Consider the following 26,419-nt stretch of genomic DNA (forward strand, 5'->3'; position numbering starts at 1 on the left):
AATCTGGCAGAGGTACTAGACATTCTCAACTCTAATAAAAAGAGTGTTTTTTTTTTTTTTTGCTCTTGGTCCCTTTTGATAAATGATCCTCAATTCCTTTTCTTATAACTCATGCTAGGCCAACACTGTGGTCCTCAAGATGAACAAAGGTAAAACAATACCACTCCCTCTGTGGTCCCTATCTGCTGGAATACCATTCCCTCTGTGGTTCCCTATCTGTCTGCCCCCCCCCCCCTTTTTTTTTTCTTTTTCCCATTTTTCTTGTCTTTTGCAACATGCATAGTCTGCAGTCTAAGAACAGTCATATGGAATGAATTGTTTTCATGCTAGTCCTGCTGGGTGCTGGACATTATAATGAACATGCTGTTCCCTAAAATGTTTGTTTTTGAATGACATTTTCAGCCCTGTTTTATTATATCTTCTACATTTAGTGCTCCTCTATCCCTCTCTCCACCCACCTAATTTCCCCTCCTTTGTTACACATGTTGCTCTTTATCTCTTCTCTATTTGTCCTGTTTACCACCATCATCAACAGTTAAAGTAACTTTTTTACTGGTTGTCCCCAGAAAAGTAATAGCGGGTAAATGGGGACACTAGTTCTGGTGATCAGGGGCGGGGCGGGGGGGTTAGACCATTAATTTGCTGAGATTTTCTGACTCCCTGTTTTGGCTATGGGACAGGAAGAGAGGGTAAATCTCCCAAATGGGACACAGATGGCAAACAATAAACTGACAGGGGTTATAACCCTCCCTTACACTTTTCAAAATCATAAAAAAAAAAAAGTTTTGCCTATAGTTCTACTTTAACCACTTGCTGGCTGCCTTCCGCATATATACCGCAGCAAGGCAGCTTGGCTGCGCAAACCGATGTACGTGTACGTCGATCCATGCATGTGGTATTGTGGATGCACCACTGGATCACGGTATAGAGAGGCAGAATAGGGATCTGCCTAGGTAAACAAGGTGGATACCAGTTGTGACAGGGGACAATACGGAAATCTGCTGTTCCTAGTGATCAGGAACAGCAAACTCTGTGTTGTTCCAGGAATCCCATCCCCCATACAGTTAGAAGACACCCAGTGAACACGGTTAACCCCTTGATCGCCCTCTAGTGTTAACCCCTTCCCTGCCAGTGTCATTTATACATTGATCAGTGCATTTTTTTAGCGCTGATCACTGTAATGTCACTGGTTTCCAAAAACTGTCACTTGGGGGGTCAGATCTGTCCACCACAATGTTACAGTCCCATTAAAAGTCGCAGATCAATGCCATTACCAGTAAAAACATTTAAAAAAATGTAAAGTACCTAAATCTATCCCCTATGTTGTAGACACTATAACTTTTGTGCATACCAATAAATATGCTCTTATTGCAACTTTTTTTTCTACCAAATATATGTAACAGAATACATGTTGGCCTAAACTGATGAATAAATCATTTTTTTGGGGGGTATGTATTATAGCAGAAAGTAAAACTTATTGTTTTTTTCTCTAAATTGTGAGTCTTTTTGTTTATAGTGCAAAAAATAAAAACCACAGGTGATAAAATACCACCAAAAGAAAGCTCTATTTGTGGGAAAAAAAGGGCATCAATTTTGTTTGGGTACAGCATTGCATGGCTGTGCAATTGTCAGTTAAAGCAACGCAGGAGGCAGGGATCTTCTTGCGGGATTGCCACTCTTGACTTGATGGCAAGAGTGTGGGATGTGGCAAAAAAAACTATGGGATATAGAGGATTTACAGAATATTCCCCTCTATGGGAAAACAGGAAGCTGGGCGAGGTGCAGTAAATGGGGACAATTAGAGAATGGGAAAGATGTTTTAAGGTTTAAAGCTCATTTCCCAGATCTACCACAATGGAAAGTTAAAATCCTTTCAGGAATTAAGAGATCAATTTGCAATCAGCCATAAATATTTCCTCTGATATCTGCAGGTAAAAACACTCTTTGACAGAACAGTTTAAAGGGAGGTCAATAGAATGGTGCAGTATTCCAGTTCTACAGAATGTTATCAAGGCCAATTCACGGAAAGGCTTAATATCCAAAATATACCCAAGCATACATAAAGGGAGTCGTGAAGAGCTGCAAGCAAGGCCCTATAGGAAGAAATGGGAAAAAGACGTGGGATCTATATCGGAACCACAATGGGAAAGGATTCTAGAACTTGCCCCATGGGTATCGCTCTCCCCACCCCAGAAGATGTCACATCTATTCCAACTATACAGGGCTTACTATAGGCCACAAAAGCTTTTCTGGTTTGGTCGAAGACAGGACGATACCTACCCTAGATGCGACAGGACGGGGGGGGGGGGGGGCTTATCCATATGTTTTGGAGATGTCCAAAACTCTTTCGATACTGGAGGGAGGTGGTGGACTATATTGTCCAGGTTTTTCAAATGGACCCTATTCTGTGTGTCCTGGGGTGGATAGAGGGAGAAGGTAGACCGAAATATAGCCAATTAGCAATCCTGAGATGCCTTTTCCAGGCACGGAAACTTATTGCCCAGAGGTGACAATCTCCCACCCCTCCATCTAGTAGGGAATGGGAACATAGAATGGAAGTGGTGATTCTCAAGGAAAGGACGTCATACATTAAACAAGGAGCTTTTAAGAAATTTGATGAAATTTGGAAGATGTGGAATGAGAAATAGCAATGTGGAGGTATAAATATATGTAAGGGAAAGGTCTGATATATTAGATGGAGGGAATAAGGATAAGAAACCCGCTGAGTGATAAATGGAGTGGTGAATGTTAGAGGTATCAGAAGCAAGGAAGAGTGGTATGAGAGACTGGTGGAGTAGGTGTGATCAAGGGAAAAGAATAATACATACAAATGCAGTTGTTATGCAGGGGGAGACCAGACCCTTCTTCTATATTTTCCCTTTTATAATTTTAAATGTAAGAGGTTTATCTGTGTTTTGTAAAATTTGAAAAGAAATGAATAAAGATATAAAGTTAAAAAAAAAGCAACGCAGTGCCATATCACAAAAAAGGACCTGGTCATTACGGGGTAAATCCTGAAGTGGTTAAGCTGGGTATACACTTTTGAGTTTTTTTTTTGTGCAGTGGGTTTAATAAAAAAAAAAAAAAAAAAACTGATTCCCACATCTACACGAGTGAGGTTTATGCTGGCATCTCCCCCACTGTGCTATTGTATTTTGACAATGGGGACTCTCCCCCATTTAGAATACTCTGATCAATCAGCACGGCAGCCATTGGCTTCAGTGGCTGATCGAATGATGGTTTTCCAGCAGGACCTTTCCACAGAAGTCAGTCGAATGTTGTGTAGGTGGGGGTGCATACAGATCAAAATCTGTCCAGTTCCTGCTGAATTTCATAACATGTAAACCCAGCTTTGGCCTTACAGTATATAAAAAAAAAAATTACAGAAAAAAAACACACTTTTTTCTGTAATTAAGTACAGTACAATAAATGATATCAAATAATATATTTGTTTTCCTATATTCATGATATGTAGTTGTACACTAAAGCCCCATACACACTATTAGATTTTCTGATGATTTTTTTCCTTCAGAATTACCAAAACCATATAGTGCAAGGGCGTGCCTGATTGCATACAAATTTAAACTCCTAAGGTTTGACCTCATATTATATGATTTTGGTAAATCTGAAGGAAAAATATCAGCAGAAAATCTGATAGTGTGTATGGGGCTTTAGGCTGTATGCACACGGTCATAGATATTTGTACAGAGAGTCAGGTTTATGCACCCAAGGAATGACAGGAGTCTTGTGCGGCCGGTCTGTCAAAATCGATGAGAGCTGCAAATCTTCCCACACATGGACGTGTTTACATCTGTACAGGGACAGCCGTGAAGCTCTGAATCTATATTTATCATATTAAATATTATTGTATAGCACTTTTGAAAAGAGAGATATTGTTCGTGTCACTGATTACATTTTGTATAGCACAGTTCATCTCTCTTTTCTGGACAAAAATTGAAAACAGTTCAACATAATTCTTAGCAGGGGATCAATCATAAGATTTTTTTTTCTGTCAGGATTATTCACAGTTCCTTCATTGATGCAGCTTTTTCTGAAGATGTGATTTTAGAACTTTATCATTAGCCTGGAGACAATTGCTAAAATGTCAGCATGGAGTCGCCAGTTAATTGATTTGTTTAACATTGCCAGCTGCTTCTCCGGTTTCTTTTATTTCATTATACTGTAGCAGTCAGAATAGCTCCTGTATTTTCTCAGAAAGACAGACAGATGCCCAAGTGTTTAAGTCATGCAGCTTTAGATAAATTAATAATAAACTTACAGTGAAATTGCTATTGTGGTAGAGTTTTAGAAAACAACCATGGCAAAATTAATCATATATTATTTTGTTTTCATTAAATACCAATGAGCATGAATAAAACATTGGTTTGTACATAATCATTTAAAAAAAAAAAAAAGTTTTGTTTTGATCGCCCCACGAATACCTCCATGTGCTCCCCCACTACACCATTCTCCCACCGAAGCCCTGTGTAAGCTTTTGAGCAATCTTGGTCAGAGCTTATACAGGGCAAAGGATTTCCCCATCACCCACCAACACAAACATTAAAAAAAAAAAAAGTATTTTACTATGTTTATGCATTATGCATTATCTATGCATTATAATTTTCTGCAGCTATTACCTTTTGTACCACCCCCTCCCTTTAGAATGTAAGCTCTATGAGCAGGACCTTCCTGTACCTTTTGTATTGAACTGAACTGTAATTGTGTTGTCCCCCCTATACATTGCGTAAACTGTTGGCGTTTTTCTAAATTGTGTATAATAATAATAATAATAATAATAATAAAAGTATGTGTACATGTATGACTGATAGACAGACATATACAAATATGCATAGAATGCATTAAGATAAAAAGACCTTTTACCTTTACAACTCCTTTAACCACTTTAGTTTCGTGGTCATGCAACGCTGTACCCAAAAAAATTTGCGTCCCTTTTTTCCCACAAATAGAGCTTCCTTTTGGTGCTATTTGATAACTTCTGCCTTTTTTCTATTGCGCTGTACACAAAAAAATTGCGTCAATTTTGAAAAAAACTATATTGTTTACTTTTTGCTATAATAAATATCCTCAAAAAATGTTTTTAAAAAACAAATTTCTTCATCAGTTTAGGCCAATATATATTCTTCTACATATTTTTGGTAAAAAAAAAATCACAATAAGAGTATATTGATTCGTTTGTGGAAAAGTTTTAGCGTCTACAAACTATGGGAAAGATTTATGCCATTTTGTGAAATTGCGGTGGACAGATCAGACACTTTTGACACATTTTTGGGACCACTGACATTTATACAGTGATAAGTGCTATAAAAATGCACTGATTACTGTGTAAATGACACTGGTAGGGAAGGGGTTAACAGTAGGGGCGATCAAGGGGTTAAATGTGTGTTCCATCAGGGAGTTCTAACTGTATGGGGATAGGACTGAGTAGGAGAGGAGACATTTCGCTGTTCCTACTTACTAGGAACAAACGTCATGTCTCCTCTTTTCTGATAGCACAGGGATTTGTGCTTCTGGCCCCGTTTATTTTTTTATTTTTTTTACACAAATTTTATTGAAAAGTAACAGAACATTACAATCAAAATTGAGTCGCACATTGACGTTTACATTTCAACACGATATCTTAAATGTAAGCAAAGATATATAAGAGATTGCCAAATTCACAAGGATTGAACAGTTACAATATAGGATGTTTTAGACAAAAATGAAGAATTGTATTTGACAGATAAGGCAAAAAGAGAATCAAAGCGTACATAAAGATAAAATAACAATATCCTTGAGGAGGAAGGGGAAAGGGGGGGGGAAGGGAGAAAAAAGGATAAAAAAGAAAAAAAAAGGGGGGGAGTTTATATTTAGGCGTAGTGGCAGGAGGGAAGATTAGGCAGTGAGGAAGGGTGGACAGCGGCCTGCGCTGTATGAACATCACAAGTACAAAAACATAGATCGCTGACAGAAAATCGGCAGCAAATAATATTTAAATAGACAATTTGTATTCCTGAGTATCTTTAAAAGCTAGCCATTTTGACCAGGTTGAGGTGAATTGTAACATTCTTTCTTGTGAGATACTGATAAGCTCTTCAATAGTTTCAATAGAGGTGATCCTTCTGAACCATTCTTTTTTCGTTGGGATTGAAGTTGACCTCCAATGGGAGGGGATGCAGTGTCTAGCAGCGTTTGTCATTATCATCACTAGGGATTTCAAATATCTTTTTGAGGGGATTGTGTTGTGGTGCAGTAGAAAGTGGGCTGGTTCGAAATCTAACGGTTCTGAGGTTATAGATGTAATGGTTTCATGAACCATTTTCCAAAATGGTTGGATATGAGTGCAAGTCCACCATATGTGGAATAATGTTCCCACTTCACCACTGCACCTCCAGCACTTGTTGGAGAACTGGGGGTTGAATTTCTGTATGGTGCTGGGTGTTCTATACCATCTGGTTAGAATCTTAAACCCGCACTCCTGAGTAGCGACATTGAGTGAGCCTTTGTGAGCGTACATGAAAATAGTTTCCCAATTTTTATTAGTGAATGAAAGGTTGAGGTCGTTTTCCCAGGCTAGACAGGGTGGGAAAGAGAATTCTAGACCCTCGTCAAATAATGAGTTGTAAATAATTGAAATATTGTGTCTTTGAGGGTGCATACCTGAGCATAGAGTTTCAATGGTCTTGGGGGGTTTGGAACCCAGAGTTGTCAGTACTACCGTGGAAAGAAAATGTCTTATTTGGAGGTACGTCCAGTGGGAGATTAGTCTCGGGTCGTTGTCTTTATTAATTTCCTCGAGGGGAAGAAGCTTCTCATTGTGTAAGAAATGTTTGATCAGAACATTTTTGTGGGGCCAGTTTTCTAAGAAAGATTTTTGTTTGTTTCCTGGGGGAAAGTCGGGATTGTCTCTGAGAGGCGTTAGGGAACTGATCCAAGGGGTGGGGTCACTTTTTTTATACGTGTCATGGAATATTGCTAACGTGGGACCGATAATAGGATGAGATCTAATCTCTTTTGAGTGGTATTTGGGGTTTATCCATGGAAGATGACTGAGTGGGAAGGCGAATTGGGCTTGTTCTAGTGATACCCAATCCTTGATAGGCTGGTGTAAATTCCAGTCCACTATACGTGTAAGTATAGCTGCTTGGTGGTACTTTTTCAGGTCCGGGAGGGCTATTCCACCTTTATTTTTTGGGAGAGTTAATCTTGTGTATTTGATTCTAGGAGGTTTACTCCTCCAAATAAAGGTGGTACACGCTTTGCGAAAGGCGGCAAAGAAGGAAGAAGGTAATCTGATAGGGATCGTTTGCATAGCGTAAAGAAATCTGGGAAGAATAGTCATTTTTATCAAAGAAGCCCTACCAAACCACGAAATATTGAGGGAATTCCATCTTATAAGGTCCTCTTGTGAGTCTTTTAGTAAGGGTAAAAAATTGAGTTTGAAAAGGTCAGTTAGATTTGAGGGTATTTCTATCCCAAGATAGGTAATATGTTTAGGGGACCACGTGAATGGGAAATTTTTCTTACATAGTTCAACATCATTGGAGGGTAAGGATATGTTTAGTGCTACCGATTTGGAGTGGTTAATTTTTAAATTGGATATTGATTGGAACGCCTCAAGTTCTTGAATTATATTAGGCAGTGAAATAAGGGGTTGCGATAGGAAGAGTAGCATGTCATCTGCGAAAGCAGCGATTTTATAGGAATGGTCTTTTATTTCTATTCCTTTTATGACCGGGTTGGCTCTGATTTTATTGAGAAGCGGTTCAAGGGTGAGAACGAATAGAAGCGGGGACAAGGGACAACCTTGACGCGTCCCATTTTTAAGGGTGAAGGTGTTCGACAGGTGGCCGTTGGTGCGAACGCGAGCTGTAGGATTAGAGTAGAGTGCAGAGATGTATGCTCTCATCTTAGGCAATAAGCCGATGTTTTTAAGGACTGCATCGATAAAGTCCCAGGCCACTCTGTCGAACGCCTTCTCGGCGTCGAGAGAGAGGAAGAATCCCTGTTTCTTTTTGGAAGTCAGCCAGTTGTTTATGTTCAGGGCCTTAATGGTATTGTCCCGGCCCTCCCTACCCGGGATGAATCCCACTTGGTCAAGGGAGATTAGTGATGGAAGTAAGGGTAATATTCTATTGGCGAGGATTTTGGCATACATTTTAATATCTACGTTTATTAAAGAAATTGGGCGGTAATTCGTGACGAGGGTTGGGTCTTTTCCTTCTTTGGGAATGACTGCTATGTGCGCTTCCAGGACCTGTTTGGGGGGGTTTCGTTCGGAATGGAGTGAATGGAAAGTTTTCAAGAACCTGGGTTTAAGAATGTCGAGAAAAGTTTTGTAATATTGAAGTGGGAGACCATCTGGACCCGGGGCTTTGCCAGTTTTCATGTCTTTTAAAGCTCTATCAAATTCTTCTCCATTAATGGGAGATTCGAGTTCCAGAGCGATATTGTGTGCTATTTTTGGGGGACTGTGTTTGTCTAAATACTCTTGAATGAGTTTAGTTCTAGCCTCTGAGTTTGGGGGAAACTTGGGATTGGGAGGGATATTATAAAGTGATTGGTAGTACTGCTCAAATTGGTTGGCTATCTCCTCATTCGAGGAATACGACTTTCCTTTGTTGTCTTTTATTTGGTGTATGGTGGAAGCGGCTTTCTTACTCTGAACCGCTCTTGCAAGAAGTTTGCCACTTTTATTGCCTTGTTCGTAGTATATTTTATGACGTAATATATATTGCCTTTTGGCCTTTAGATTCAGTTCGTCGGCAAGCGAGTCTCTAGCTTTAGTCAATTTCTCAAACGCGGAGACAGCCATAGTTTTTTTATGTAGAAGTTCTAGTTTGTGTATGTGATCTACTAGGGATTTGATTCTAGCTTGTTTTTCTTTTTTGATTTGGGTCAGTTTCCTAATAAATTCGCCTCTGGTGACACTTTTGTGGGCTTCCCATTGAATGACGTTGGAGGTATCGTCAGTGTCGTTACGAGTAAAATATTCGGTGAGTATGTCTCTGAAGCGGAGAATATCTATAGGGTCTTTAAGTACAGTGGTGTTCATTCTCCAAGTTTTGGTTTTAGTGATTCTTTCCGGGAAAGTCAAAGTTAGTGTAATTGGGTGGTGGTCAGATAAAGTCATTGGCTCAATAGTTGTATTCGTCAGGAGTGGTAGGTCTGATTGTGTGATGTAGAAGTAGTCGATTCTGGAATATTTTTGATGGATTGTTGAAAAGTAAGTATAATCCCTAGATTGAGGGTTGAGAGTTCTCCACGTGTCGTGTAGCGTTAGCAACTGCAGCTGTAATTTAATTTGTTTAAGAGCCCTGAAGGGAATGCTCGAAGAGCCATTCGAAGTGTCGTCAATGGGGTTGAGGGGAACATTGAAGTCCCCTCCCAGTATTAGAATACCGGAAGCAAAATTTGTTAGAAGGTCTTTGACCTTACGAAAAAAAGCTACCTGTTTCGTATTGGGGGCGTAAATGTTGGCAATCGTGACCGGGCGTGATGACACCTCTCCCTTAAGGAAGATGTATCTTCCCCCCGGGTCAACCATTGTATCATGTAACTGCAGTGGAGTGTGTTTCGAGATGAGGATGGATACTCCTTTTGTCTTCCCCTCGGGATTAGTGGAGTGAAAAACAGTGGGGAAAAGTCCATCCGAGAGTTTTGGAACAATGTTAGATTTGAAATGAGTCTCTTGGATACATACTATGTTGGCTCTGTATTTGTGAAACTCAGAAAGGAACTTGGTTCTTTTAGTTGGGATATTGAGCCCTTTGGCGTTAATGGATAGTAGTTTGAGGGAAAGGGTTGAGGTATGCGATCCCTGAGACGGCATAACTGAATATACCTGCCAACGGTGTTGGGAAAGAAAAAAGAGATGGAAAAGTAAAAGAAGAAAGAATAGATAAAATTAGGGGGGGAGGGGTAAAAAAAATAAATAAAAAGGGGGGGGGGATGAGGGGATTACCTAAAACAGGTAGGTAGAACAGATACCGGAGGAAGGATTAGACCAGCTAAGCCAACCTATATGTATATGCCGGTAGGGTCAAGGAGCGATATAGGAGATCGCTCCTTGTGTGGGTTCAATGACCAAAAGGGGGGACAAGCAAGCGTCAGATGTTGTAACACAAAGTAAGATGTTTGAGATAAGGTAAGAGGGACCGGCGCCCAGGGAGCTCAAATGCGCATGGAAATTTAAAACTGGACAGGGTTGTGATGCAAGGAGGTGGAAGGGGGGTAGCGCGGCAGCATCGCGTAATGTGATCAGAGCCAGCCAAGCCTATGTTGCAATGAGAAGAAGTGTGAGTAAGTGATCAACCTTGGACCGTGGAAATGCATATCTCTCTATAATGACCATCAAAACAAGTTAAGTGAGGACCCTGTGTATGTGTTATGAGGCTAAGCGTCAGGGGGATGAGACCCTTTCACCCTCTGGAGGGCATGAGTAAATAAGTTGCTTGGTAATAGTGTGTAGTAAAGGAATCTTCTAAACAACAATCTTAATAACAATAACAATAATAATAATAACAATACCTTTAACCTTGCACAAAGAAGGAGTAGGGCGAACCGAGAATCCCGCCAGACATCACCGAGCTCGAAGCCCAGAATTAACAACAAATAATTGTGTCAGTGGATTTGGAGAGTAGTGCTGATCCCAGTTAGCAGAAGGGATGTGTCTATACATCGAGCAGGATAGTTAGGATAGGTCTTACTCAGATCCATGGGGGATATGCACTAGCGGGGTTCTCCACTCACCCAGTTAACAGAAGCTGTTGTAAAAGAGAGAAGGGGTAATACCCCTTACAGAAGCTTCTGACTGGTAACAAACAAAATTTGAAATCAAGCATACAGCTTAAACTTTATGTATATAATGGTAGAGAAGAAGGAAGAACAAAAAATACAGTTTACCTCAATGACCTTAGTGGAATGGGGGTCAAGCCAGACTAAAAGAGACCTTCAAATATGGCAAGTATTGGGATAACCCAGACCCTAGAGACATGAGAGAGACAAACCTAAGGTAATTAGAGCCTTGGGGCTCTTGTATGTTATCATGAGGAAAAAAAAAGAGACAAAAAAAAAACTAGGTAACATCCGCATAGTAGACAGTGAGCAACCTAGATAAAAGAAACATACTCAAGGTTAGACTGACCCCCTAGTGTATTCATAAATATCCCATTGCAAGGTGGGTATAGAAATAGTGTTCGCCATCTGGTTGTGAGTCCAGCTGTAAAAGAAGACTTTATTATAACATTCTCAGTTCAGTCTTTTCCCCAGAAAACAAAAAAAAAGAAAAAAAAGAAGAGCAAAAAAAGCAGGAGAAATAAGCATGTTGTGAGTGGGCAACTGTAAGACAATGTGAGTGCAGGCCCAGACGCTAACCTGGTTCCATCTAAGCGATATAGTCTACATTTTGCTCGGAAACCAGAAAAACCTGAATAAGGGCCTTAAAGAACCCCCTGGGGGGGCATACCTTTAGGGGCAAACTTGTTTTACCCATACTTGGATGAGGGTAACGAGCGTTTTCTGGGTGTAGTTTCAAGCTGCAAACAAGGTGTAAGCTGGCTGAGTGAGATCATTGGAAAAGATGATGGTGGGACAGTTGGAACATCAGAGAGTCTGCGGAGAGGAGGAACAAAAAAAAGGGGGGGTCTTGGGGCTTCTACAAGGTAAATGCTTCAGGTAGTTACAGCGTGCAGGATACGATGGGCTGCGATTTAGGTATCCATGAGATCTGGCCTGTCAATTCGGTCTCGTCTTCTAGGCGGGGAGATGCATGGGCTTCCGTGTTCTGCTCCCCTTCCATGGTGCGGCGCTGATGGGGACCTTCGTCTGCGGTCTCTGTTTCTCTGCGCTCTGGGAGTCGAGTTATTTGTTACCTCGATCCATGTATTGTGAATCTGGAAGGAGTTGTACCAGTCCGGTACCTCTGTTACAGGGAGGTTGAGCGATTCACAGAATGAATGCAAGTCGTCAGGAGTGCGTAGAAGCGCTGTGTGACCTCTCCATGTTGCGGACAAGCAGAATGGAAACTTCCATCTATAGGGAATGCCTCTGGTCCGAAGTTGGTCCAGCAGTGGGCGAAGGGCCCTGCGTTGCTGTAGGGTAATGTTAGAGAGGTCTTGGTACAATTTGATTTCGTGACCGTTGAAGAGCACCCTGTTTTTTTCTCTGGCTTTTTTAAGGATAGCTTCCTTTAGCGGGAAATTTACCAAGCAACAGACAATGTCTCTTGGTGGGTCAGTGTCTCTTCCTCTCGGTCTGAGAGCACGGTGAATTCTTTCAAAGTCAATTGGGGAGTCAGGGGGTCTCTCCAGCAGGTCATTAAAAATGGACGTTGCCGTTTGCATTACAGGGGTTTGGTCTGTTGTCTCGGGGACCCCACGGATTCTGATGTTGTGACGCCTTCCTCTATTGTCGAGGTCTTCAATGTGGCGTTGCATCTCTATAAGGTGACAAAGGTGGTTGTCAGAGGATCTTTGTATTTGCTGCAGGGCATCAGAATGACGTGCTGTGGTTTGTTCAGCTGCTCCAATTCTTGCTGCCATGTGCTGGATGTCAGATTTCAGATCTGTAATGGCTGCTGACAGTGTAGCTTTAATATCTAGAGCTACAGCCTGAAGATCTGCAAGGCTTAGGGCCTGTGTGACTGGGGCAGCTTGGGGGGATACAGCCTGGGTTAGTGGGGGGAAACTGTCTTTATTCAGGCCCATCGGACCGTTCGCGCCGCCCGTCGCACCTCCGGAGGTGCCGAGCGGGGAGGATTGCTTAGGCGAGGCCGCGGCTTTGAGGCCTTCCCCGTGCGCCGGGCGAAACATCGCCGGTATGCTGGTATGAGGAGACTGACCTGCATCAACAGTCTCCTTGGATCCAGGAGTGTTCCGATCCCCCTTCCCCATGGTCGGATGGCGGCGGATTGGCCCAGAAAGATGCGTTTTAGCTCCCTGTACGCCGGAGGAAAGGGCTCAGGCGTCCATCTCTGTCCCCGGTTAGGCCACGCCCCCGCCCCGTTTATGTACTCGAGGCGGTCGGGAACCGGTTAATATATATACGGTTGTCTTTAGGGCCTTATACAGTTGTGTGGCCAATGATAGGCTCAGGGATTAGTGTCGGAGTCTCCCCGCTACTCCTTACCCATTTTTTCCCCCCACCGGTTCCCTTGCCCCCCTCCTTTGTTCCTGTCCTCCATCATACACTGGTTGCCGATAGGAAATGTTTACTATCAGATCCATTATTGCTCAGGATCATGTCTATTTGTTTTATTTCTTGACAATGATGGATAGTACATTTAACTTTTGTATATTAACCTGAGACCATTTTTTGCCTAATGTATGCCTTTTTTCTAATGCTGAATTTTGCTTATTTTTGCTGTTCATACATTATTTACCTGTGTCTTGATATGATTTCTGTTGTTACCAGATCTTTTCAATAAGAATATTAAAATATAACGTCAAATAAATTTTCTTACCTTAATTCATTATCTGCATTAAGGTAAATAAAACTCCCCACTAACTACTCTCCCTATCTTTAAACACTTACCTGTTTCCTCTCACTGATTCAGTGCTTTCCTGGCTGCAGCACCACCCTCTTGTCTTCCTGGTCTCATAAGAGACACAGAGGACAGCAGTACCCATAGGCTGCTGTCAGTCAAATTCATGTGAGGAGGGAGAGGGCTTAATGGTGCTGTGTGTGTCTATATATGGGGTGATCGGGAGCGCATGCACAGGAGTGCCCCCATAGCACCTGGATTGTTAAGGGGGCACTTGAAGCCAGTTGGAGATCACCAAAGAGGAGGTAGGGGATTGCACTCTGGAATATCATTGCAGATAGCAGATACGTATAACCTCTTTTTTTTTAAGTCAAACATGTTTTTACCTTTAGTGGCAATAAAAGTAAATAATAAAAAATAAAAAAGTATTATTGTGCTTGTAATAATCATGTTTGAGTGTTTAGGGTCATTTATTTATTTATTTTTGTTTTCTTTATGTTTGAGTCTTACTTTATTTGGGTTTTATTTTGGGTCTTTTTTTAATTCAATCATTTTTTATGAGGTCAGCAACAGCAACAACAGCTTGAGTCACCAGAATAGGTGCTCTTTGCCCCCGCCCCACCCCCAATCAAGTAATTCTAATAGCTGCAAAAAAAGGAGAGAGTAAGATCCATCTTATCATTATCATGTCTGGCAGGCCAACAGGGAGAGGCAGAAGTTCCTGTTGAACTATGAGAGGGTGAGCGGTCTCTGTGTCCACAGGCCAAAGTAGTGGTCATGCACATGTTGCATTATCTGCAGGCAGGGCCATTTTGTCGGGTGCTGTGCTTGCTATACAGGTAGAGCACATGGAGGAGGTGGTGGCGCGGCTAACAAAGCCTTCATTGTCCACCTTTGTCATCCCGGTGCAGACATGCTGGCAGTCCACCACAGCTGCCAAAACTCCCTATTCTACCTCCTTATCCACAGCCACTTTTGGCTGTTGCCCCACGAATTGCCATGGAGAAGTCTGCTGAATTATTTAAGCGCAGCATAAGCCACTTTCTGCAAGAGGATGTGTAGCAAATAATGGGCTTTGAGGTTGAGGAGGATAGTAATGGGAGCCTAGAGGGAGAGGACACCAGGCAGGAAGAACCAGTGTGACATTCCCACACTCAAAGCCTACTGCATGTTGACTCCAGTGATTAGAAGGGAAGGGATGATGACCATACCTGGTTGCCTCATAAAGCAGAGGAGGAAAGTTAGGGAGAGGCACAACCCCAGCAAGACAGGATGTCTTTCAGGGTGAGCTTGCATGGAAGTGGAGGAGGAAGTCACCCTGTTCTAGCCTGCCTCCAGCGTACCAAGCATGGCAAAACCATTGGTCACTTGGGTACCATGGGTATGAAGAAATACAGTGCCTTGAAAAAGTATTCATACCCCTTGAAATTTTCCACGTCATGTTTTAACCAAAAACTTAAATGTATTTTATTGGGATTTTATATGACAGACCAACACAAAGTGGCACATAATTGTGGAAAGAAATTAAATGGTTTTCATTTTTTTTTTACAAATAATTATCTGAAAAGTGTGGCGTGCATTTGTAATACTTGAGTACGTGAGTCAATACTTTGTAGAACCACCTTTTGCTGCAATTACAGCTGCAAGTCTTTTGTGGGGATGTCTCTACCAGCTTTGTCCATCTAGAATGACATTTTTGGTCATTCTTCTTTGCAAAATAGCTCCATCTCTGTCAGATTGGATGGCGAGTGTCTGCGAACGGCAATTTTCAAGTCTTGCCTCAGATTCTCAATTGGATTTAGGTCTGGACTTTGACTGGGCCATTCTAACATGTGAATTTGTTTTGATCCAAACCATTCCATTATAGCTCTAGCTGTATGTTGGAAGGTGAACCTCAGCCCCAGTCTCAAGTCTTTTGCAGACTCTAACAGGTTTTCTTTTAAGATTGTCCTGTATTTATCTCCATTCATCTTCCCATCAACTCTGACTAGATTCCTTGTCTCTGCTTAACCACTTGCCGACCGCCAGCCGTGAAATGACGGCCAGGCGGCGAACCTATTGTGGCGGGAGGGCGTCATATGACGTCCTCCCATTTAAAAAGGGAATGCGTGCGATCATGTGCGTGCATCCTTGTTCCTTCGGTGGCGGCGTGTCACGGAGACACCACTCGCCACCGAGGGGGGGGAACAGCCATTAGGTATGGCTGTTTACCACGTAATCGACCGTGATGAAGTCACAGCCGATCACAGATGGCTGCACCCCCACTGTGCACGGCGCGTGCGCGCGATCACGAGTGCATGTCGGTGGCGACGTGTTCCTGGGAACACTGCTCGTCACCGACTCTGGTAAAGAGCCATTGGCCGGCTGTTTACCAACGTGATCGGCTGTGATAGTTTCACAGCTGATCACTAAATGTAAACAAACTGCGGTAAGAAGATGTTACCGGGTTCTTCTCCTCACACTGATCGTGTGTGAGGAGGAGATTGCAGTAACATCTCGTTACCGCCTACAGTGTACACAAATCACACTGATTGCCCCCCCCAATAAGGACCTGTTACCACCCCTCATAGTACCTGTCACTCACATTCCATCAGAGTACCTGTCACAGTCCATCTGAGTACCCAGGTACCTGTCACAGTCCATCAAAGTACCCGAGTACCTGTCACAGTCCATCAAAGTACCCGAGTACCTGTCACAGTCCATCCAAGTACCCGTCACAGCCCATCAAAGTACTCAAGTACCTGTCACAGTCCATCAGAGTACCTGAGTACCTGTCACAGCCCATCAGAGTATCCGAGTACCTGTCACAGTCCATCCGAGTACCCAAGTACCTGTCACAGTCCATCAGAGTACCCGAGTACCTGTCACAGCCCATCAGAGTACCAGAGTACCTGTCACAGCCCATTAGAGTACCAGAGTACCTATCACAGCCCATTAGAGTACCCGAGTACTTGTCACAGCCCATCAGAGTACCCGAGTACCTATCACAGCCCATCAGAGTACCCGAGTACCTGTCACAGTCCATCAAAGTACCTGAGTACCTGTCACAGTCCATCAAAGTACCCGAGTACCTGTCACAGTCCATCCAAGTACCCGTCACAGCCCATCAAAGTACCCGAGTACCTGTCACAGCCCATCAGAGTACCCGAGTACCTGTCACAGCCCATCAGAGTACCCGAGTACCTGTCCCAGTCCATCAGAGTACCTGAATACCTGTCACAGTTCACCTGAGTACCTGAGTACCTGTCACAGTTCATCTGAGCACCCGAGTACCTGTCACAGTCCATCAGAGTACCCGAGTACCTGCCACAGCCCATCAGAGTACCCGAGTACCTGTCACAGTCCATCCGAGTACCCGGGTACCTGTCACAGTCCATCAAAGTACACGAGTATCTGTCACAGTCCATCAAAGTACCCGAGTACCTGTCACAGTCCATCAGAGTACCGAGTACCTGTCACAGCCCATCAGAATACCAGAGTACCTGTCACAGTCCATCCGAGTACCGAATACCTGTCAGAGCCCATCAGAGTACCCGAGTACCAGTCACAGCCCATTAGAGTACCCGAGTACCTATCACAGCCCATTAGAGTACCCGTGTACTTGTCACAGCCCATCAGAGTACCCGAGTACCTGTCACAGCCCATCAGAGTACCCGAGTACCTGTCACAGTCCATCAAAGTACCTGAGTACCTGTCACAGTCCATCAAAGTACCCGAGTACCTGTCACAGCCCATCAGAGTACCAGAGTACCTGTCACAGCCCATCAGAGTACCCGAGTACCTGTCACAGCCCATCAGAGTACCCGAGTACCTGTCACAGTCCATCAAAGTACCTGAGTACCTGTCACAGTCCATCAAAGTACCCGAGTACCTGTCACAGCCCATCAGAGTACCAGAGTACCTGTCACAGCCCATCAGAGTACCCGAGTACCTGCCACAGCCCATCAGAGTACCCGAGTACCTGTCACAGTCCATCCGAGTACCCGGGTACCTGTCACAGTCCATCAAAGTACGTGAGTATCTGTCACAGTCCATCAAAGTACCCGAGTACCTGTCACAGTCCATCAGAGTACCCGAGTACCTGTCACAGCCCATCAGAGTACCAGAGTACCTGTCACAGCCCATTAGAGTACCCGAGTACCTATCACAGCCCATTAGAGTACCCGAGTACTTGTCACATCCCATCAGAGTACCCGAGTACCTATCACAGCCCATCAGAGTACCCGAGTACCTGTCACAGTCCATCAAAGTACCTGAGTACCTGTCACAGTCCATCAAAGTACCCAAGTACCTGTCACAGTCCATCCAAGTACCCGTCACAGCCCATCAAAGTACCCCGAGTACCTGTCACAGCCCATCAGAGTACCCGAGTACCTGTCACAGCCCATCAGAGTACCCGAGTACCTGTCCCAGTCCATCAGAGTACCCGAGTACCTGTCCAAGTCCATCTGAGTACCTGAATACCTGTCATAGTTCACCTGAGTACCTGAGTACCTGTCACAGTGCATCTGAGCACCCGAGTACCTGTCACAGTCCATCAGAGTACCCGAGTACCTGTCACAGCCCATCAGAGTACCCGAGTACCTGTCACAGCCCATCAGAGTACCAGAGTACTTGTCACAGCCCATCAGAGTACCCGAGTACCTGTCACAGCCCAGTACCCGAGTACCTGTCACAGTCCATCAAAGTACCTGAGTACAAGTCACAGTCCATCAAAGTACCTGAGTACCTGTCACAGTCCATCAAAGTACCCGAGTACCTGTCACAGTCCATCAGAGTACCCGAGTACCTTTCACAGCCCATCAGAGTACCAGAGTACCTGTCACAGTCCATCCGAGTACCGAATACCTGTCAGAGCCCATCAGAGTACCCGAGTACCTGTCACAGTCCATCAGAGTACCGAGTACCTGTCACAGCCCATCAGAATACCAGAGTACCTGTCACAGTCCATCCGAGTACCGAATACCTGTCAGAGCCCATCAGAGTACCCGAGTACCAGTCACAGCCCATTAGAGTACCCGAGTACCTATCACAGCCCATTAGAGTACCCGTGTACTTGTCACAGCCCATCAGAGTACCCGAGTACCTGTCACAGCCCATCAGAGTACCCGAGTACCTGTCACAGTCCATCAAAGTACCTGAGTACCTGTCACAGTCCATCAAAGTACCCGAGTACCTGTCACAGCCCATCAGAGTACCAGAGTACCTGTCACAGCCCATCAGAGTACCCGAGTACCTGCCACAGCCCATCAGAGTACCCGAGTACCTGTCACAGTCCATCCGAGTACCCGGGTACCTGTCACAGTCCATCAAAGTACGCGAGTATCTGTCACAGTCCATCAAAGTACCCGAGTACCTGTCACAGTCCATCAGAGTACCCGAGTACCTGTCACAGCCCATCAGAGTACCAGAGTACCTGTCACAGCTCATTAGAGTACCCGAGTACCTATCACAGCCCATTAGAGTACCCGAGTACTTGTCACATCCCATCAGAGTACCCAAGTACCTATCACAGCCCATCAGAGTACCCGAGTACCTGTCACAGTCCATCAAAGTACCTGAGTACCTGTCACAGTCCATCAAAGTACCCAAGTACCTGTCACAGTCCATCCAAGTACCCGTCACAGCCCATCAAAGTACCCGAGTACCTGTCACAGCCCATCAGAGTACCCGAGTACCTGTCACAGCCCATCAGAGTACCCGAGTACCTGTCCCAGTCCATCAGAGTACCCGAGTACCTGTCCAAGTCCATCTGAGTACCTGAATACCTGTCATAGTTCACCTGAGTACCTGAGTACCTGTCACAGTGCATCTGAGCACCCGAGTACCTGTCACAGTCCATCAGAGTACCCGAGTACCTGTCACAGCCCATCAGAGTACCCGAGTACCTGTCACAGCCCATCAGAGTACCAGAGTACTTGTCACAGCCCATCAGAGTACCCGAGTACCTGTCACAGCCCAGTACCCGAGTACCTGTCACAGTCCATCAAAGTACCTGAGTACAAGTCACAGTCCATCAAAGTACCTGAGTACCTGTCACAGTCCATCAAAGTACCCGAGTACCTGTCACAGTCCATCAGAGTACCCGAGTACCTTTCACAGCCCATCAGAGTACCAGAGTACCTGTCACAGTCCATCCGAGTACCGAATACCTGTCAGAGCCCATCAGAGTACCCGAGTACCTGTCACAGCCCATTAGAGTACCCGAGTACCTGTCACAGCCCATTAGAGTACCCGTGTACTTGTCACAGCCCATCAGAGTACCCGAGTACCTGTCACAGCCCATCAGAGTACCAGAGTACCTGTCACAGTCCATCAAAGTACCTGAGTACCTGTCACAGTCCATCAAAGTACCCAAGTACCTGTCACAGTCCATCCAAGTACCCATCACAGCCCATCAAAGTACCCGAGTACCTGTCACAGCCCATCAGAGTACCTGAGTACCTGTCCCAGTCCATCAGAGTACCTGAGTACCTGTCCAAGTCCATCTGAGTACCTGAATACCTGTCACAGTTCACCTGAGTACCTGAGCACCTGTCACAGTTCATCTGAGCACCCGAGTACCTGTCACAGTCCATCCGAGTACCCGAGTACCTGTCACAGCCCATCAGAGTACCCGAGTACCTGTCACAGCCCATCAGAGTACCTGTCACAGCCCATCAGAGTACCCGAGTACCTGCCACAGCCCATCAGAGTAACCGAGTACCTTTTACAGTCCATCCGAGTACCCGGGTACCTGTCACAGTCCATCAAAGTACACGAGTACCTGTCACAGTCCATCAAAGTACCTGAGTACCTGTCACAGTCCACCCGAGTACCCGAGTACCTGTCACAGCCCATCAGAGTACCAGAGTACTTGTCACAGCCCATCAGAGTACCCGAGTACCTGTCACAGCCCAGTACCCGAGTACCTGTCACAGTCCATCAAAGTACCTGAGTACAAGTCACAGTCCATCAAAGTACCTGAGTACCTGCCACAGCCCATCAGAGTACCCGAGTACCTGCCACAGCCCATCAGAGTAACCGAGTACCTGTCACAGTCCATCCGAGTACCCGGGTACCTGTCACAGTCCATCAAAGTACACGAGTACCTGTCACAGTCCATCAAAGTACCTGAGTACCTGTCACAGTCCACCCGAGTACCCGAGTACCTGTCACAGCCCATCAGAGTACCAGAGTACTTGTCACAGCCCATCAGAGTACCCGAGTACCTGTCACAGCCCAGTACCCGAGTACCTGTCAAAGTCCATCAAAGTACCTGAGTACAAGTCACAGTCCATCAAAGTACCTGAGTACCTGCCACAGTCCATCCAAGTACCCGTCACAGCCCATCAAAGTACCCGAGTACCTGTCACATCCCATCAGAGTACCCGAGTCCCTGTCACAGCCCATCAGAGTACCGGAGTACCTGTCACAGTCTATCAGAGTACCCGAGTACCTGTCACAGCCCATCAGAGTACCGGAGTACCTGTCACAGCCCATCAGAGTACCCGAGTACCTGTCCCAGTCCATCAGAGTACCCGAGTACCTGTCCCAGTCCATCAGAGTACCCGAGTACCTGTCCCAGTCCATCTGAGTACCCGAGTACCTGTCCCAGTCCATCAGAGTACCCGAGTACCTGTCCCAGTCCATCTGAGTACCCGAGTACCTGTCACAGTCCATCAAAGTACCTGAGTACCTGTCACAGTCCATCAAAGTACCCGAGTACCTGTCACAGTCCATCCAAGTACCCGTCACAGCCCATTAAAGTACCCGAGTACCTGTCACAGCCCATCAGAGTAGCCAAGTACCTGTCCCAGTCCATCAAAGTACACGAGTACCTGTCACAGTCCATCAAAGTACCTGAGTACCTGTCACAGTCCACCCGAGTACCCAAGTACCTGTCACAGCCCATCAGAGTACCAGAGTACTTGTCACAGCCCATCAGAGTACCCGAGTACATGTCACAGCCCAGTACCCGAGTACCTGTCACAGTCCATCAAAGTACCTGAGTACAAGTCACAGTCCATCAAAGTACCTGAGTACCTGCCACAGCCCATCAGAGTACCCGAGTACCTGCCACAGCCCATCAGAGTAACCGAGTACCTGTCACAGTCCATCCGAGTACCCGGGTACCTGTCACAGTCCATCAAAGTACACGAGTACCTGTCACAGTCCATCAAAGTACCTGAGTACCTGTCACAGTCCACCCGAGTACCCGGGTACCTGTCACAGCCCATCAGAGTACCCGAGTACCTGTCACAGTCCATCAAAGTACCTGAGTACCTGTCACAGTCCATCAAAGTACCCGAGTACCTGTCACAGCCCATCAGAGTACCAGAGTACCTGTCACAGCCCATCAGAGTACCCGAGTACCTGCCACAGCCCATCAGAGTACCCGAGTACCTGTCACAGTCCATCCGAGTACCCGGGTACCTGTCACAGTCCATCAAAGTACCCGAGTACCTGTCACAGCCCATCAGAGTACCAGAGTACTTGTCACAGCCTATCAGAGTACCCGAGTACCTGTCACAGCCCAGTACCCGAGTACCTGTCACAGTCCATCAAAGTACCTGAGTACAAGTCACAGTCCATCAAAGTACCTGAGTACCTGTCACAGTCCATCCAAGTACCCGTCACAGCCCATCAAAGTACCCGAGTACCTGTCACATCCCATCAGAGTACCCGAGTCCCTGTCACAGCCCATCAGAGTACCGGAGTACCTGTCACAGTCTATCAGAGTACCCGAGTACCTGTCACAGCCCATCAGAGTACCGGAGTACCTGTCACAGCCCATCAGAGTACCCGAGTACCTGTCCCAGTCCATCTGAGTACCCGAGTACCTGTCCCAGTCCATCAGAGTACCCGAGTACCTGTCCCAGTCCATCTGAGTACCCGAGTACCTGTCCCAGTCCATCAGAGTACCCGAGTACCTGTCCCAGTCCATCTGAGTACCCGAGTACCTGTCACAGTCCATCAAAGTACCTGAGTACCTGTCACAGTCCATCAAAGTACCCGAGTACCTGTCACAGTCCATCCAAGTACCCGTCACAGCCCATTAAAGTAACCGAGTACCTGTCACAGCCCATCAGAGTAGCCAAGTACCTGTCCCAGTCCATCAGAGTACCCTAGTACCTGTCCCAGTCCATCTGAGTACCCGAGTACCTGTCCCAGTCCATCTGAGTACCTGAATACCTGTCACAGTTCACCTGAGTACCTGTCACAGTTCATCTGAGCACCCGAGTACCTGTCACAGTCCATATAAGTACCTGAGTGCCTATCACCGCCCTTCAAAGTACCCAAATACTAGTCACCAGGCCATCAGAGAACATGTCATCAGGCCATCAGAGTACCCAAGTACCTGTCACCAGGCCATCAGAGTACCCGAGTACCTGTCACTAGGTCATCAGAGTACCCGAGTACCTGTCACCAGGCCATCAGAGTACCCGAGTACCTGTCACCAGGCAATCAGGGTACCCGAGTACCTGTCACCAGGCCATCAGAGTACCCGAGTACCTGTCACCAGGCCATCAGAGTACTCAAGTACTTGTCACCAGGCCATCAGAGTACTCAAGTACCTGTCACCAGCCCATCAGAGTACCAGTGTACCTATCTGCAGCCCATCAGAGTACTCAAGTACTTGTCACCAGGCCATCAGAGTACTCAAGTACCTGTCACCAGCCCATCAGAGTACCAGAGTACCTATCTGCAGCCCATCAGATTACCCGAGAACCTATTTACAGCCCGTGCCTCATAGAATATACGTTGGGGTGTTTGCTTTCCAAAATGGGGTCATTTTGGGGGTAATTCCATTGTCCTGGTGCTCCAGGACCTTCAAAAGTGTGATAGGTAGGAATGAAATGAGATGTGTCATTTATGCTCCTAGAACGCCTGAAGGTACTACTTCAATGTTCGGCCTCTCTATGTGACCAGGCTGTGTAAAAGTCCTACACATGTGGTATGCATATGCTGTGTGTGAGAAATAACCTGATAATATGACAATTTTGTAAAAAAAAATAATAAAAAAAAATTCTTCATTTTGCAAAGAATTGTGGGAAAAAATGACAACTTAAAAAAACTCACCATGCTACTTACTTAAAACCTTGGAATGTCTACTTTCTAAAAAGGGGTAATTTGGGGGGTATTTGTACTTTCCTGACTTGTTAGTGTCTCAAGAAATGAGATACACCGGATGTACTGAAGGCCTGATCAGATGTGATCAATTTTCAGTGATTGGCACCATAGTTTGTAGACTCTATAACTTTCACAAAGACAAAATAATATACACTAATGTGGATTATTTTTACCAAAGATATGTAGCTGTATAAATTTTGTCCAAAATTTCTGAAGAAAAATTTCCAATTAGCAACATTTTATGACAGAAACAAAGAAAAATGCATTTTGTTCACAGAATTTGCGTTTTTTGTTATTTATAGCACAAAAAATAAAAAACTCACTAGTGATTAAATACCACCAAAAGAAAGCTCTATTTGTGTGGTAAAAAGGACGCAAGTTTCATATGGGTACAGTATTGCATGACTAAGTAATTGTCATTCAAACTGTGAGAGCGCTGAAAGCTGAAAATTGGTCTGGTCAGGAAGGGGGTGTAAGTACACTGTATTGAGGTGGTTAAGAAAAGCATCCTCACAACATGATGCTGCCACCACCATGTTTCACAGTGGGGATGGTGTGTTCAAGGTGATGTGCAGTGTCAGTTTTCTGCCACACAGTGTTTTGCTTTTAGGCAAAAACTTTAAATATTGGTCTCATCTGACTAGAGAACCTTCTTCCAAATGTTTGTGTGTCCCCCCACATGGCTTTCCACAAATTGCAAACGGGACTTCTTTTGGCTTTCTTTCAACAATGACTTTATTGTACAAGGCCAGATTTGTGGCATGCATGACTAATAGTTGTCCTGTGGACACCTCTCTCACCTGAGATGTGGATCTCTGCAGCTCCTCCAGAGTTATCATGGGCCTCTTGGCTGCTTCTCTGATTAATATTCTCCTTGCCCAGCCTGTCAGTTTAGGTGGATGCCCACGCTTTACATTTCTCCACAACTTTATCCCTGACCTGTCTCGTGTGTTCCTTTGCCTTCCTAATTATATTTGTTCACTAAGGTTCTCTAACAAATCTCTGAGGGCTTCACAGAACAGGTGCATTTATACTGAGATTAAATTACACACAGGTGGACTCCATTTTCTAATTAGGGGAATTCTGAAGGCAATTGGTTCCACTAGATTTTAGTTAGAGGTATCAGAAGAGACTGAATACAAATGCACGCCACACTTTTCAGATAGAGCCACTGCTCTCGTGAACGTTGCTGGATCAGATTGGGCTCTGGTAAGAATAAGGGGGGCTGGGGAGAGCCCGCAGCAGAGAAGTTTTTTTTTTACCTTAATGCATTGAATTCATTAAGGTAAAAAACCTTTAGGCTTCAGAACCATTAATCAGGAAAAGGGTCGCATTTCTCCTCATTCCAGCTCCCCTTTACACTTCCATCTCCCCTAAACATGGTTCCGTTATGTCAAGGGGTGTCAGAGGTCTACCCTATGGCTCCTTCAGTGGAGAAGGTCTGCATGAGGCTACGCAGAGTAGGAGCACGCATAGGCTTTTTTGATTTTGCCAATTTCACCCTACCAGCTGTAGCATTGAACTAGTTTTGCTGCGCCAGCAGCTAGAGTGCAAAAAAAAAAAGTCTCCAGCCACCACCATTGACCAGACTGGACACATTGCTGGCTCTACAACACCTGCCTTTCCAGCTGTTGGATTCTACCCTCTTTCTGGAATTTGTGACCTGTATTGTATCACAGGGGCAGGTTCCCAGCTGCCATTTCTTTGCCCATAAGGCCATCCCTGCTCATTCCCATCACATGAAAGGCAAAGACCGCATGGTCAGCAGCAAGGTTCATGTAACCACAGACACATGGTCCTGAAAGTATGGACAGGGGCACTATATATTATTCATGGACCACTGAGTGACTCTGCTGCTGGGAAAGATTCAAGACAGGGCACAGAGCTGTAACTTCAGCCGCTCTATATCCTTAGAGCTGCTGTGACAGTGCCAGGGATGTGCCCTCCACCTCTTCCTACTCCTCCTCCTCAATGCCCTCTTCTGCTGAGTCATCCTTTGATCCACCAGTCCCCTGTAAGTGTTCAAGAGGCTATTCTTCGGCCAAAGGATGCTATGCAGCGCTACAGCTGGTATGCCTAGGAAACAAGAGCCATACTGGGGCAGAGACTTACAGCTCTGCAGGACAGCCCCAGAATTGGTTAATTTCGCAACAGTTTGTGCCAAGAATGGTGCACAAACCTGCTGTCTGCCCTCCAGCAGGGAAAGTTGTTTTGCCTGGCATAGGTCCTCAATCTGGTGGTGCAGTGGTTCCTGGGTTCCCAGGGTTACAAGCTTTTCAGAGGCACGCCAGAAGAGTTTGTAACCACTTCTGACAGTCCTATCAAACCAGTGTTTAGCTGGATGAAATTCAACAGGAATACCATCTGCTCACAAACCATCTGATCTGTGACATGCCCACCAAGTTGAACTCAACTTTGACCATGTTGAAGTGGCTTTACATGCAGTAAAGGGCCATTCAAAGAGCACCTGTGTGAGTATGATATTACAACAGACCCGAGGGAGCTGAGCTTTTTTTCTCCCGTGCCATTGGCTGCTGACACCGGATGCATGCACTGTTTAGTCACCATTTATGGAGGCGAAAAGAATGATAATCCATGCAGATGTGCTTCAGTGATACTGTAAAAGTTGTGTTCCTACTGGAGTACACACTGTGTGGCATCATGGACAGGGAAATTGAGCAGCAGAAGGAGGAAAAGGACCACAGCAGGCACACAAGGAGGGATATTATTGCCATGAGGACATTGAGACTGAAGATGATGTACAGTGGTGTGAAAAAGTGTTTGCCCCCTTCCTCATTTCCTGTTCCTTTGCATGTTTGTCACACT

At 45.2% G+C, this 26,419-nt stretch overlaps 1 protein-coding gene across 1 annotated transcript in view; it reads left to right on the forward strand.

Annotated features, from left to right (window-relative positions):
- MOCOS (molybdenum cofactor sulfurase) overlaps window positions 1-26,419 on the forward strand; it is a 752,911-nt gene that overhangs the window by 133,094 nt on the left and 593,398 nt on the right. The gene's annotated exons all lie outside the window — the stretch shown is intronic.

The sequence above is a fragment of the Lithobates pipiens genome, unplaced genomic scaffold (genome assembly GCF_037356315.1).
Source record: "Lithobates pipiens isolate NorthernLeopardFrog02 unplaced genomic scaffold, aLitPip1_a1.2 Scaffold_19, whole genome shotgun sequence".
NCBI lineage: Eukaryota > Metazoa > Chordata > Amphibia > Anura > Ranidae > Lithobates > Lithobates pipiens.